Here is a 16,393-nt window from a genome sequence, read left to right as displayed (position 1 = left end):
ACTTAGCCTGAGATGACTAATTGCCGTCAGAAGCATGCCTTGAATTACACCTGCCAAGGTAACCTTCACGGCCGGATGTGGTGACACTGGAAGACAGGCCCCTTGTGTCCTGGAGTAGCCACAGAGCAGTTTCCCAGGGAGGGGCAGCTTCTCCAAACCCCATTCCCTCTCTGTACACAACATTAAAGCAACTGCATGGAAGAAGCTGTGAATGTAACTGTCTGTTTCCTTGCCACCACTGAAGAGCTCCCATTAATCCACATTTTAAGGAGCAAGTCATGTTTTTGTGACTTGTGCCTGGGCTTGACCTTGCTTTGAAGCACTTTCATACATCACCCATATTGATTTTTCTGTATCAGAGGCAGGGCTGGAGCACACAGTACATCTGCACTGAAGCTGCTCAGAACTATTTTGCCTGGGAAAAAAGATAAGCAAAAACCATTTTTCATTGTCAGATTACTGAGCAAAATATCTGATACTTGAATGTTTTGTCTCAGGACTAAAACCTTTTTGGCTTTGGGATGTCCATTTGAATGGAAGTTAAGCAAATATCTTGGGGTAAGTGGACACTTCCTGTGAACCACTGCTTTCATGAAATGTGGTTTCATACTGAAACATGTTAGCCATAACATTTACTGACCAAGGGTCCTTGAGAGTGTATTTTGGAGTGAATTTCAGAGATGGCTTACAGGTCCAAACAGTATGACCAGCACATGCCTCAAAGGAGAATCAATCCCTTAACAGTAGACTGAGCTGTAATATTACTACAGACAGGGAGTCCAAACTAAGCCACAGTTATAAGCCTTGAGAGCAATATCTATTTCTCAACCTTAAATCATGTCCTATAAAGCAAAAGGTGGCACTTCTTTTGTGCAAGAAGTGGTAAATCCCTAGTTGTAGTTCATTAATTAAGGAAAAAGTCTGTACTGCAGAACAGTAGAAACTATCTGCAAGCACCATATCCTCGTTGTCCTTGATAAATAAAGTCACCTTTTTTTTTGGAAAAATGCCCCCTGTAATTCAACACTCTGACATACCACCTTTGCAAAGGAAGTTGGGGGGAGGAGTAGAAGGGGCACTTTTCTGTGCATGACTAACAAAATAAATCTGTTTGTACTGACAGCTCACCAAAATAGATCATCACTCTTTTTAGACTTGTAAAGAATCACTTTTTTTATCTCCATAGAGTTCCTTGAGCTTGGCTTTCCCACATGGGGAAATTGTTAAGCTTTTTGAGTTCAGGTCCCCACCTTCCCTTCCCCACTGGGGCTTAGATGCCCTACTGAGTAATTTTAAGCTCCTTTTCCTTGAAAAAATCCCATAGAATCATAGACTATATCAAGCTGTAAGGCACCCATAAGGATCATCAAGTCCAAATCCCTGCTCCTTGCAGGACTACCTAAAACTAAACCATATGACCGTATGAGTGCTGTCCAGATGTTCCTTGAACTCTGACAGGCTTGGTGCCATGATCCTTTCCCTGGGGAGCCTGTCCCAGTGACTGACTATCCTATGAAGAACCTTTTCCTAATGTCCAACCTGAAGCTCCCCTGACACAGCTTCGTTCCATTTCCTCCTGTCCGATCGCTGGTAACCAAGGAGAGGAGATCAGCACCTCGGCCTCTGCTGCTCCCCTTGAAGAAGTTGTAGGCTGCAGTGAGGTCACCCCTTGGCCTTCTATTCTCCAAGCTGAACAAGCCAAGTGACCTCAGCCGTTCGTCCTAAGTCTTGCTCTCAAGACCTTTCACCATCTTTGTTGTCCTCCTCTGGACACACTCTTAACAGTTTGATGTCCTTCTTATATTGAGGCGCCCCAAAGTGCACACAGTACTCGAGGTGGGGCTGTACCAGTGCAGTGTAGAGGGGGACAATCACCTCCCTTGACCAGCCAGCTATGCTGTGCTTGATGCACCCCAGGACACAGATGGCTTTTGGCTGCCAGGGCATGCTGCTGACTCATATTCAACTTGCCATCAACCCAGATCCCTGGATCTCTTTCTGCAGAGCTGCTCTCCAGCCTCTTATTCCCCAGTCTGTATATACAACCAGGAGCACCCTGTCCCCGGTGGAGAATCTGGCACTTGCTCTTGTTAAAATTCACATGAATTACGATTGCCCAGCTCTCTAGTCTACCCAGATCTCTCTGCAAGGTCTCTCCACCCTCGGGGGAGTCCACAGCTCCTCCTAGTTTAGTATCGTTGGCAAACCTACTTGATGTACATTCAAATCCTGCATCAGATCAATTATAGAACATTAAAGAGCACTGGCCCTAAAATTGAGCCCTGGGGAACCCCTCTGCTGACTGGCCACCAGCCTGATGTAACCCCGTTTACTATACATCTTTGAGCCCGACCCATCAGCCAATTGCTCACCCAGCGTATTACGGACTTGTCTAGCTGTGTGCTGGACATTCTGTCTGGCAGGATACTGTAAGAGACAGTATCAAAAGCTTTGCTAAAATCCAAACCCACCACATCTACTGGCTTCCCTTGGTCAACTAGATGGGTGACCTTGTCATAAAAGGAAATTAAGTTGGTTAAGCAGGACTTTCCCCTCGTGAACCCATGCTGGCTATGACCAGTGACTGCATTGTCTCTCAAGTGTTTTTCAGTAACTCCCAGAATAACCTTCTTCATGATCTTATCAGGCACTGAAGTGAAACTGACAGGCCTGTAATTACCAGGGTCTTCCTTCTTACCCTTCTTGAAAACTGGGTCAATATTTGCCAGCTTCCAGTCATCTGGGACCTCTCCAGAGTCCCAAGACCATTGGAAAATAATAGAGAGAGATTCCATGATAACATTGATCAGCTCTTTCAGTACCCTGGGATGAATTCCATTGGGCCCATAGATTTATATGCATCCAGCTGGAGCAGTAAGTCTCAAACAACTTCAGAGTTGGCTGGGAGTTTATCAACCCCCCAGTCATGGTCTTCCAACACAAGGCTCTGGGTGGTCCCAGGATCCATCATCAGTGTTGAAGACAGAGGCAAAGAAGGCGTCAAATGTCTCCGTTTTCTCTATGTCCTGATTTGTGAGGTGACTGACCTCATCAAGCAATGTAGCAATGTTATCTTTGATTCTCCTTTTGCTATTAACATATTTTAAAATGTCTTTTTTGTTGTCCTTCACAATTCTGCCAGCTTGACCTCCAGTCAAGCATGAATTTTCTCCCTAAAATGGCGAACAGCATCTCTGTAGGCCTCCCGTGTCACCTGTCCCTGCTTTCAGTGTCTATATACTTTCCTTTTCTGCCTGTGTTCTAGAAGATCCCTGTTCAGACAAGCTGGCCTTCTGCCAACTTGCTTGACACTTTGGAATTGCCTTCTCCTGCACTCTTAAGAGACAGCTCTGAAGTGACCAGCATTAATGGACCCTAATACCTTTAAAAGGAGACTCCCAGGGGACCTGCCTAACTAGCTCCTTCAGCAGCCCAAAGTCTGCTCTCGTCATATCCGGAGTCAAAGTTTTGCTGCAGTTTTTCTCCTATCACCAGTGCTTTGAAACTCAACTACTTCATGGTCACTCTGACCAAGGCAGCCACCGATTACCACTTTGCCCACAAGTGTCTCTCTGTTTACAAACAACAAATCTAGGAAGGCACCTTTCCTAGTCAGCTCCCTTAGTACCTGCACCAAGAAGCAATCTTCAACATGCTTCAAGAATTTCCTGGATCTCTTTGTGCCTGCTATATGATATTCCCAGTTGATGTCTGCGAAGTTAAAATCATCCATAAGGACGAGGGTGGTTGAACTAGAGGTATGCCTTAAATCCTTGTAGAATAATTCAGCAGTGTCATCATTGAGGCTGGGTGGTCAATAGTAGACTCCCACAGCAACATCCGCTTTATTTGCTTTCCCATTCATCCTTACCCAGAGGCTCTCAACCGTGCTGTCACCAACGGTAAATGCCATGCAATACAGCCTCTCCCTTACATACAGCATAACCCCTCCACCACACCTGCCCTGCCTATCCCTCCTGAAGAGCCTATAACTGCCAGTCATGGCATTTCTGTCACAGGACTCATCCCACCAGGTTTCACTTATGCCAATGATGTTGTAGCTCTGTGACTGGGCCAAAGCTTCTAGCTCCTCTTGTTTATTCCTCATGCTGTGTCTACTAGTAAAAAGACATTTGAAATGTGGTCCAGCATACTCAGTACATTATGGAGCAGACCAGAAGACCTCACTAGCACACCGTCCCTCAAACACTGGCCTGCCTTCCCCAGGCTTATCACTAGCATACCTGGTTTTATCCCTTTCCCCCTTCAAATCTAGTTTAAAGCTCTTTCAATGACCCGTACTAACTCCTGTGAAAAGATTCTTTTCCCCCTTTGAGACAGGTACATACCCTCTGTCATTAGCAGGCCTGGTGTCATGTAGACAGACTAATGATCAAAACCCCCAAAATTCTGCTGGTGACACCAGTCTCAGAGTCAGGTATTGATCTGCTGGGTCTTCCTGTTTCTTCCCTCATCATTCCCTACAACTGGAAGGATAGAGGAGAACACTATTTGTGCTCCTGATCCCATAACCAGTCGTCCCAAGGCCCTGAAGTGTCTCTTGATTGCCCTTGGACTTCTTATTGCAACTTCATTGCTGCCCACATGAAAAATCAATAATGGATAATAATCTGAGGGCTGTAGCGGGGTAAGAAGCTTTCTCTTCAAATCTTTAACCCAGACCCCAGGGAAGCAGAAGACTTTCCTAAGAAGTGGGTCCAGTCTGCATATCGGGCCTTACATTCCCCTCCAAAGAAAGTCTCCTATGCTGTTGACCCATCTTATTTGATTTATGGAAGTGGTTTTGATGCAGGGTGTAGGCTGACTTAACCTTGGTGACACCAACCCAGATGAACCATCATCCTTGTCATTGTTCAGTTCCACTTGCAGAGCCTCATACCTATTATGCAAGGGCACCTGGGAAGGTGGGGTAGCCATGGAGGAAATGTGCCTGCTTCCCTGGGCAGGAACTTGACACCATTTCCCCCTATCCCTTCAGTCACCACATTCTGCTGCGTGGAGAGAGTGTGGAGAGAGTGGCAAATCCTCTGTATCAACCAAACTACCAGAGATCTCCCACACCACACCTGCTCATTGTGCCCAAATGATCACTTGATTTTAAATCACTTTAATTCATCTCTGTCCCATCCATTTAGTCATAAGCAAGGAAATAATGGTTTTATATAAATTCTAAGTTTTTATATAAATTACAGCTATGCTAAAATGTAAAAACAATTTTCAGCTGAAGTTTGCTAAATGTGTATTCTCTTGAGACAGTATATCCTCTGGAGAAATAGCATATCTGTTCTTTAAAAATTTTCTCTAGATGCTGCAGAGCCAAAGGACAGACCCAAGTATTCTTAGAAAGAGAGGATAAACCTGCAAGTTATGAGGGCTGTGAAGACTCCCCCTGCTTTTACATCAGAGCAACGTGGAGAAAGTTCCCTTCTCTTCAAATAATCGTTTGAAATAAGTTAATGAATAGGAAACTGAGAACTTCATGAGACATTGTCAAAGATGCACAGACATTCTCATAGGGATTTCAAGCAAATATTCGTTGGTTTATCCTCTCCTCCAGAGGGCTGGGTTTTACCCTCCATTATTGTGAGCATTCTTTTCTACAGAGAAATCCAAGTCAATCTGGAGACGTAAAAAGCTTTGCCTTTTATTCTCAAACTCAGCTTTGACTGCAACAAAAGACTAGAGAAGCAGAAAACAGCAGCAACTGCAACTGAATAAACTAATTAGGATTGGCAAAGTGCTGTTGTGGGTATATCTGTGCATGACTCTGCATGAAGATACCAATTCATGACATTGGGCAGCACCTGACTAGATGCTCTAGTTCGACCAGGACAAACCCATTAGTTTATCCGTTGGCTTTTTCAATTTTCATCAGGAATCTGTGCTCTCTTATATCATGATCACAACTGGAATTCAACAATAAAAGGCAACTTGTTACTTGATGCTCTGTACCTATTATTTGTCTGTTGTTTCCAGAGTCATGGTTGCCACAGAAGCAAAATGGGGTATTTCCGCTTCCAAAATCTATTCAATGTTCATTTTCTGTGTGTTTTTTGTCTCCACCAATGTTGCACCTTTAAAGCTCCCACCTCTCCCACTGCTTTCCTTTTTCAGGCTCCCTTGCCCTGGTGGAATGAGATTTTTCCCTTTTCTTCCACTGTCACCTGCACTGGTCATCTCCTTTCCTACATAAATATGGCAGAAGTACACAGCAATGACTATGTTGTTATTTCCAGGACGAAATGCTGGTAAGGGACACTTGTACCAAACTCTTTGTTCTTCATACAAATGTAAGAGTTCTTCTTTGTTCTTCTTTGTTCTTCTTAGCAGCTGCATAATTTGAGGTCATTGGTTATTTGGGGAGTCAGTGGAGAAGTAAGCTTTTTACTCTTTCTCCAAACACAGAGTTTGAGCAGTCTTGGCAAGTCCCACATCTACAAAGTACCACCTTAGCCAAAAGTGGATAACTGGATAGCAGAACAACCACAGCTGAGATCAGCAGAAGGGCTGGGTCTGAGTGAGCTGGGTTTTCATGTCTTTCCTCTATTGTTTGGTTGAGTTTTATGAAGCCTAGCTCAAAATCACACAAGATTACAAATTGTCTGAATAGCCAGAACTTGAGACGACTAAAAATCCCAAACTTTCAAGAACACCAGAAAAGTGGGAATAGAGATTGGTGGTGCAAGAATGGGGAGGGAAGGTGACTCAAATGCTGAGATTTTTTTGGTGGGTGAAGATCTCTGCTGAATTTTAGCTTTGGTGTGGGCATTGCTGTCAGCATTTTATTTTCTTAAACCCAGAAGAAATTAAGAAAACATCAGCAGAGTGCATTTACCTTTTTTTTTTTCCTGTGCTCTGTGCCTTCCTCATACATGCTGAACTACTTTTCCATTGTTATCCTTCCCCCCGAATGGAAAGATTCAAGTATGTGAGTCTCGGGGCTAGTCTCCCAGCAAGGCACCGAAACAGACTGACAAACTTCTGTGGAGTATCCCCGAGCCAACCACACACTGGCTTTGGCTCTCTGGAGCCTGCAGCCATAAACAAATTCTTGCAGAGAACCTTTCTTACATTGCATTTGATTTATGATTCCAGTTAGAGTAGATATTTTAAACTCATTTCCCAGCTCTGCTTTATTGCTGTTTATATGTTGTCTCTATTTCCCAGTTGCATTTAATAAGCAGGTTATTTTTTAAGGGTGCCTTTTTCTTTTGTGGAGTCTGGCTCAGATTCCAAGATGAGGAGCAAAATGGATACTTATAGGGCTCCTCAACCTTTTACTTTTAGGGCATGAAGAGAGCTTGGCCCCACTTGTCTGGCTGCATTTAAGGAGTAGAATTCTCTACTAAAAATTCCAAAGAAATCTCTTTCACATTTCTATGGTTTCTTCCAAAGGTCTTCTGCACTCCATTCGCCCCAGAGTTCCTATAAAATGCCTCTTGGTATATTTCACAATAACCCAGTAATAATGAGTATCATGATTGTGTCTTTTGATAATGAACAGAATTCTTCACATATACACACACTATTAGCCCATGCAGCAATATAATTATCATCTGACTTGTTGAGTCAAAGAACTGGTCTTTCAGGAATCCTCTACTGCTAAAGCAGCAGCCAAGCCTCACCCTTCTCATGGCCAAGTGTTTCTTAAGAAATTTTCCAGGCTAACCTCTACATAGGTAGGTAACAAGGGACAGACCTGTGTCAAAGACATCTCCTGGTATAGGTGCTTCATAAATTTCCCACTGCACACTTTCTATACTTTTTGTGAGTATGATTCTGTAAATTGCCTATGATGTTAGATTTGAAAATAGGAAAGCAGGTCATCCCTAGGCATAAATATAGCATTAAAGACTCATGTAGGAGTGCTTTAGGCTGCAAATAACACAAGACTATTGTCTCCAACTACTTCAACATTGCTGCACAGCCATCACTAATAAACCATTCTCCAGATCCATTGGAAAGAACAGAGGAAGTGAAAGGCTTAAACTGCAGCCAAGAAGATTTAGGTAGAGAGTGGTACCTTCTTTTCTCTACCTGTAAGGAGAGTCAAGCAGGACCTAGGAAGGTCATGAGGTCCCATCTGTAAGAACTTTACAAGAACAGGTTAGACAAGCATCTGTCAGAAATGATGCAAGTGTAATTGCTTCTGCCTATTGGGCTGGAGGGAAGGACTAAATGACCTCTTAAGACCCATTCCAGTCCCTCTGTGTCTCTGTGTGTGCACTTCTGCCATTTAAAGAACTGCTTCACCCTGGAGTGAGACAGGATTCACTTATTAAAAGCATCTCAATTTGTGAACAAAACTGTACCAGTTTTGGCAGTTCTGAGTTTATTAGATCATTTCTAGTGCTGCAGAAGCTGAAGAAATCTGACTTGCAGTTTTGTGCAGAAACTCTAATAATGGTAATTCTGCATCCAGTCAGCTTGTGTGTTTGCTTTTCTATATGTCCTCCTCCACGCATGTTTAAAGAGAAAAAGGGACTATTGACAATGTGTAAGAAACCCTAAGCAACCAGTATGCTCAGTACTTCCATGAAGTCATGACACTTCTCCATCGACTGTCCTGATACACTCACCTCCTGGTCTCTTCCAGTTTGTGTTGCTCTGTGGTGTTCCTCAGAGGGAAGCTCACCTCAGAGAAAGCCCTTCCTGCTCTCATTAGGTTCTGTCTGGTTGCCCTGCTTTACACCTTTTACTTAGGTTGGTGAGATGAAAGCTGTGTGTCTATGTACACGGGTAGGGCTGGGTTAGTTTAAGGAGGGATGAAGATTTGGTACGTTTGTTATAATCAAATCCAAATGTTGTTTGCTGTTGACTGTAGTCTACTAGTTGGCATGGTAACAGCTAGTAACATTTAAGCAATGCATGTGCTTTTTATTCTTAGTTACAATGTCTAGGACTTTCAAAGGAGATCATGGAGAAGGAGTAGTGGGTGATGATAGGGAAGGAATGTCAGGAGAAGTGAAACATTGGGATACACCAGTTTCTTTGAGGATTGCAGCTGTAGCTTGTCTATTTATCTGCTATTTATCATACTGGAGAAATTCACTGCTACCTGTTTCATGACCTGCATTGCAGGGAAACTCCACCTGCTCCCTGGTTTGAACCTGAATCCTCTCCAGGACCACACACTAGTGAAAGGAGCCTCCACTTGTTCTTTCAAAGCCTCCATGTCTGGAAATCTCACAGCTGTACTTTACTTGCTCTGGCTACTCATTAGCAGCTGCAGGCTACAACTCACTTTATCTTTCAGGTTTGAACACGGTTCACCAAGGTGCAGAATATGAGACAAGACACATACTGAAAATCATATGGCACTTCCCTGTGATCTGGATTGGCTAATCTTACTTCAGGCTGTGAGCAGAATCAGTTCACCTCAGTTCATTAGAAACTAGTTCCTCTGAGAAAGAAGCTGCATGTGAAATAACCTGATCCATCTGGAGAGACTCAAGTTAAAAAAAAGGAAAGAAAACAATGTTGTCCTTCTTTGAGTCAACATCTTTCTAACACAGACAGACAATGTCCTGAATCATATAGTGCCTGCTGTAACTCTTGTAATTCCTCCTGGTATTACAACAGGAAATGAATTTATTTCCTGATATCTAAATTCTCTCATGCTACCAGACAGGCCTATGTTATCTTTGAGCAGGAGCATATACAGAATAGACACTTTTTCAGAAATCCCCATTGGCATGAAGTTGCTTAATATTATTACTTGCGTGTTGCACTCTTTTCAGATTCACAAGGACGCATCTGTAATGTTAATGGAATCCTAGTGCCTTCCCTGAAAATATCATCTCAGTCCTGAGCAATGACTACATTATAGTTCAATAGGTCTCTTATTTAGCCATTTTATATTTGAAATACAAAATTTTGCATGGAGCTTATTTGAAGTATTTGAATATGACTTTTCTCTTTGTTGGAGCTTATTTATCCATCTTGGAACTAAGTTGTAGTTCCAAGTTGTAAAAAGTTGTTTTGTGAAAACTGTGTTTAATGAATATGCAGCAAACAAAATCAGAGATACAGATAAGCAACACTCTAAAAAGAGATAAACATGAAATGTAATGTGAGCCAAGCATACCGAGATTGCACATGGCTTTGCCTTTGTCACGTAGGTTGTTCCCCTTCTTATTGCTGTACAGAGTTTGGGCTACCTTTTGCCTGGAGCCTGTTTTTGGATGAGGGGTGAGATCCTCTCCCTCTTCTCTGGAAAACCACATGCCACTTCTGTCTGCCAAGTCACAGGATCTAAGCTCCAACTGTGACATGAACACAGGGCAGCTCCAAGCAAAGCGTGCACATATGTCAACTCTACAGGCTTGCAATGCAAAGCCAGAAACTTGCAATCAGGCAAATAGAAACCTTAGGCATTGTAGAGACTCTAAATGCAATGTTTGTTTTTGACCTGAAGGTTTTGCCTAAAACTCCAAGTATCTAGGTCACTTGGTGGCTTGAAATGTCTTTTTTGAAACATTGTTCTTTCAGACTCCTGCTGGCACTGATATGCCAAGAGCATGAGTTCAACACATGTTGGGAGCACATAAAATCACTGTAGCAGAAAAGAAAATGTATGAGCAATGGTGGCACTGAGAAGCATCATATGTCAGCCCTGGCATCAGTAAGATTAAGGTGTCAATCAAAAAAAGGAGGAGCAGTGGCATAAGAGAAGAAGGCAAGGAAAAAAATGAATAAGATAAGAAAGAGCACGCAAAAAGGTGACCTATGTTGACACCATTTGTCAGAGACAGTAACAATGATTCTGGCAGAACTTTTCTGAATAAACATGGACTATAAGCTTTTGATTTAATTGCACCCAGGAGTAACAAGTTTGTAGATAATTTCATAGCCCTTACAATATAGCCATACATATATTATATGAAAGTAGATATAAACTGCTTCCATCACTCTCTTGCAAAAGGCAGTGTATATAGGACCAGTCCTGAAATAAATGGTATTTCTCTCCCCGCCTCCTGCAAGGTCTAGTAAAAATGAGCACTCTGAATGCAAACTCAGCTTCTAAAGCAGTATCAGTATTCATGGCTGGGAATGAAAATGTGAATTACAGCTGAGAGCATTCAGTATGCCAGCTGGTGAATAAAGAAAAACAGCTGCTGGTGGCCGCCAACTGTGGAGCTCATGTGGACAATGTTATGTTCAGAACATAAAAAGAACAAGTTGCATGCTGGCATGGAGTCTGTTGCAAAAAAAGTGCCCAATGCCTTGTAAAACTTTACAAATGGAGTCCAACTGTACAGGTTCATTGTCTTTTAGAAGCAATGCAGACAGAAATATTGTAGCCCTTGTGACACAACTGCTACAGCTAGCATGGGCCTTGTCTTGCACCACGCACTGGAACCGAATGTGAATTATGCACTTTCACTGTATGGTTTAAATCTGATTTCTGCTAACCTGGCGTAAAGAACATGCACAACTGGTGAGCCATTAAACCACCTTTCAACATCCATGTCTTATCCTGAGCAAGACAAGTACTAATTCACACTGACACTTTTATAGATCTTTCTTATTTCAGAACACTTTACACCAGAACTGGAATTAACAGCTTGGAGTGAAAATATGAGTCCACATTAAGGAGAGGCAATATGCTGTTCTCCAGCATGAGTATATGGACTGGGCATCAAAAGACTTGGAAGCCTGTTTGTAAACCACTCCCTGGACAGCTCTTCCTCCTGGGCAATTTCCACCTCCCAATTACAAGAAAGGACAGTTAGGTCCTACCACACTTTTTTTTTCCCCATGTAAATCTTCCATGATCTGCATGGGAAGTGTGAAAGTCCGTGTGACCACATCTCAACATGGTGGCATGGGGTCACTTTTGACAAGTATATCTTGTCATGGGTGACTATGAGAGAAGCATCTTTTGCTTTATAGTCACAGCCTGTTTTAACACAGAGCTGTGTCTTCTCCAGGTACAAGACCACATCTCAGCATCTTTTATCCCTGTTACCTGCTGTTGTGAACACGACCCTCAAAGTATGTGAGCCCCAAAGACTCTTGCAGCAGTGGGAGGTTGCGAGCCTGGCAGAAGTCTTGATCACTCTTCAAAGGATCGCAGTTCTTTGTGATGCTAAATCACTTGCATAGTGCAGCACCTCACTTCCTCCTTATTTAGTAATAATGAACATTTCTCCCTGGCATTTCTTTTGTCTCTTCTCCTGGTTTTGGGACCCCTTGTTAAATTTTTGAATATTTCTGAATATTTTTGGGTCATTAGGTGTTTCTCCCCTCTTCCATTTCCTGAATATGGTGTCTTGTGTCCTCAGCAGGCCATTTGTTAAGATACGTCAGATATTTTCTATTTCAAATGCAGTAGTCACCTGACAGACAGAAATATGAATGCTGTGTGCAAAGGCTGAGACATTTCTCTCCATGTGTGTAAGATTAATTTCCAATAGACATCTCCTCTAGAGATAGTCATTTCACTTTGAAAGCTCCTCTCACCTGGGATATTTTCACTCATTAAAAAGGTGTTCCCCATTTTAAGTACCAGAGATGCCCTCTTGGAGGCTCATGTGGCCTTTGTGACCGTGACCACCACATCTGACTTTTTCAGCACTTCTCCTGGACGTGTCCCTGCAAGAGGAGTCCAAGCCTGTTTCACAGACATATGAGTGGAGATACAGAAATGTTAATGGTGGGATCAAGTTCACCTTACTTCACCTACCCCCAAAATCAGGCATCTAGTCAGAGCTAGTCATCTAAGCTCTCTTTACAGTCACTGGAGAAAGATAGGTACCTCCAGAGCATGATTCATTCCTCCTTTCTTGGACCACTATCCTAAAATAGGTTAAACTGTACTCCAGAGATGCTTGTCTGTCTGCCTGAATGGTAGAGGAGAGCTAAATAACTAGCTTAGCTGAGATACCTATCTGCAGGATGGCTTCTACTAAGTGCTGGGCTCCTGCTCTGAGTGATGCACCCAAGCTCAAGTCAGGGATCTGGGGCAGAGTCAGGAGTCAGACACTTTCTCCCACCTCCCAGGCACCTGACCAACTAGAGGGTCCTTCTCCTCCACAGAGACATTCTTTAAAGCAGGAAAATGTTAAAAACTTTCTCCCTGTGCCTCTGATATCACATCTCTGACATCATCATTGTCCTATCCAAATCTGTTTGAAATCCAAAAGCTACCATTAAAACACACATGTAGAGTTTTTCCACTGTCTTTTTGTTCTTTCTTTAAAACAACAACAACAACAAAAACCCACAAGCAGGAAAATTCAGGAAGAAAAGGCTCAAGGCTAAGGCATGGCTTCTATCTAATTTGAACTCAAATAAGTTTTTCATTATTTTTAAATTTAATTATAGCCTTCAAATGTATAAAATTGCATGTGAAAACAGTACACAGTGCTTAAATATACCCTAGGACACCAGACAGAATCACAGACACTGCTAATTTTCAGGCACGCTGTTGTGTTCATGATACCTTCCTTTGTGCCCTCAGCCTGACTAAGCAGATGGAGAAATGTCTTTTATATACCTTACAAATGTATACAAATATGGCCCTATCTGAGGTTCAGTGGGCAGATTTGACCTTCAGAAGGGATGCTGGGACTCCTTCTCACTTATAAAGTGCCCTGGAGAATGTAACCGGAACCAATAATTTTCCAGAAGTACTGTTTAACTAACCATAATTGTTCTTATATCACATATATAATTTCCTAGCAAATGCTATTGGAGATTTTCAGAACTCTATCTGAGCATTAAAATACAGTGCAAGTATCTCAGAGGCCTTTCTATAATATCCCCTTTCAGTCCTTTTGAACCCTCTTGGGTTATTCCCACTACTTTCTCAACAATGTTATTCACAGGAATAAGGGTCCAGGGCATGATCCAAATGCGGTGACTGTTTCTCATCCTTTGTTCAGTGCTTTCACAGAAGTCTATCTTACTATTTCTCAGAGAACATAAGTGAGATTGGGGGTAATAGTGAATTGCAGCAGTTTTTTTCTTTACAACTCCAGAAAATGATTTCTTGCATCAAATGAAGGGTAGCTCTTTCATCTACAAGCTTTCAAGGTCTTTTGAGAGTACCTCTTCAAAAAGTCTTCAAATATATTACCTTTGAAGTATTAGGTAACTTAATTCAACGGGTCATTAATAGCTCTCACAACATACCGGTAATAATGAGCAGTTATGGAGCTGAATGGGGAAGTTCACATCTTTCCAAAGACCTGTATTTTAGTTTGCTTGTTTGCTTCTTAAATAAGACAGACCTGCAGGGCTCTAAGATGTACCCAACATTTAACTTGCAGCCAGAAAGATGAAAAATGTGCAACAGTTTCTTCTTTTCTTTTCTTTTTTCTTTCTTTTTTATTTTTTTTTTAAGTAATGGGAGTTCAAATTCTTGTTCTGGGCTACCCTGAAGCACATTTATCAAGAATTTAGTGATGCATTTGAATTAATTCAAACTCCAAATCTGTGTCATCCCAGACTAAGAAAATGTGGAGTGTTTGTTATGCTTCTGGCTCAATGTTGAATTCTTTTTTATTGTCACAGATATTTCAATTATTGTGTGTGCAGTCTTGTGTATAAGACACACCACATCCAGTGACAGTTTGCATGCTGCTTGCTCCTTGGTGCTCAGACCTCATAATTTCTCACACAATTCATGCATGGATGTGTACAGCTCTGGTTGTGGAGATTACAACATGTGCTGGTGCTCAGAAGAGGACACAAGCAGTTTTTCCTGCAGTGACTAATGTGCACACTGTATTTTTCATCAATTGTCAAAGAAAAATATAATACTGTATTGGGTTTGCTTGGAAAGGTTTTGGTAGTGGGGGGTTTACACAGGTGGCTTCTGTGAGAAGCTGCTAGAAGCTTCTACTAAGTATGATACAGACAATGTCAGCTGCCTCCAAGATGGCCAAGGCTGAGCCAGTCAGTAACAGTGGTAACACCCCTGTGATAACACATTTAAGAAGTGGGGAGAAAAACTGCACAGTTACAGCTGGAGAAGAGAGGAGTGACAATATGTGAGAGGAACAACTCTGCAGACACCAAGGTCGGTGAAGAAGGAGGGTGAGGAGTTGCTCCAGGCACCAGAGCAGAGATTCCCCTGCAGGCCCTGGTGCAGCCCATGGTGAGGCAGGCTGTGCCCCTGCAGCCCATGGAGGTCCACGGGGGAGCAGATCTCCACCTGCAGCCCCTGGAGGACCCCACGCCAGAACAGGTGGATGCCTGAAGGAGGCTGTGGCCCTGTGGGAAGCCCACGCTGGAGCAGGGTCCTGGCAGGACTTGTGGACCATGGAGAGAGGAGCCCATGCTGGAGCAGGTTTGCTGGCAGCAATTGTGACCCCATGGGGGACCCACGCTGGAGCAGTCTGTTCCTGAAGGACTGCACTCCATGGAAGGGACCAACGCTGGAACAGTTCATGAAGAACTGCATCCTGTGGGAAAGACTCATGTTGGGGAAGTTCATGGAGAACTGTCTCCCATGTGAGGGACCCCACGCTGGAGCAGAGGAAGAGTGTGAGGAGTCTTCCCCATGAGGAGGAAAAAGCAGCAGAGACAGTGTTTCATGAACTGACCACAACCCCCATTACCCATCCCCCTACATCACTTGGTGGGGAGGAGGTAGAGAATTCTCATTATCCTACTCTGATTTTGACTGATAATAAAACTAATTTCCCCAAGATCAGTCTGTTTAGCCCATGATAACTGCTGAGTGATCTCCCTGTCCTTGTCTTGACCCACGATCCTTTCATTATATTTTCTCTCCACTGTCCAGCTGAGGAGGTGGAGTGTAATAGAGTGGCTTTGGTGGGCACCTGGTGTACAGCCTGGGTCAGCCCACCACAAATACATTAATTGTAAATTTATAGCAGTACGCTGGAAAATTAAGAAAGTGCAGTGTGTTATTGCCATGAGGAAGTGAAATTACCTGCCTACAAAAATGGAGAAAGGAGGTAAGGTAGCGCCATCTGCTCTTTCAAGCACAGAGAGCTGAGCAGGGCTCCTGTTGGAGCTGCTCCTAATCTGAAGGGCAGGCTGCCACTCACTGGAGACCTGGCATTGGAGGTCTTTCAGTCAGACCCTTACCCAGCCACTGCCAGCCCTGTCCCCTTGCTGCTGGTTCCCATTCCATCTCAGCTGGGTCAGACACCAGCTTCCGAAATGAGAAGAAGCTACCTGAGCCCCCTCCCATCACTCAGTTCTTGCAGAGACCCTACCCAGCCATCTTGATGAGAAACAGAAGCAAAAAAAGGTGCATGAGTATCCCTCATACTGACACAAAGTGCCACCACCAAACCAGTGGCCTGACCAAGCATTTGTGCCTAGGTCTCATGCTGTCTGTTGCAACATTTTCCCTTTCTCATGCTCAGGATTTTGGTTTCATCTTTGGAAA

Source organism: Strix uralensis, chromosome Z, assembly GCF_047716275.1.
Source record: "Strix uralensis isolate ZFMK-TIS-50842 chromosome Z, bStrUra1, whole genome shotgun sequence".
Lineage (NCBI taxonomy): Eukaryota > Metazoa > Chordata > Aves > Strigiformes > Strigidae > Strix > Strix uralensis.
Note: the sequence above shows the minus strand (reverse complement) of the source record.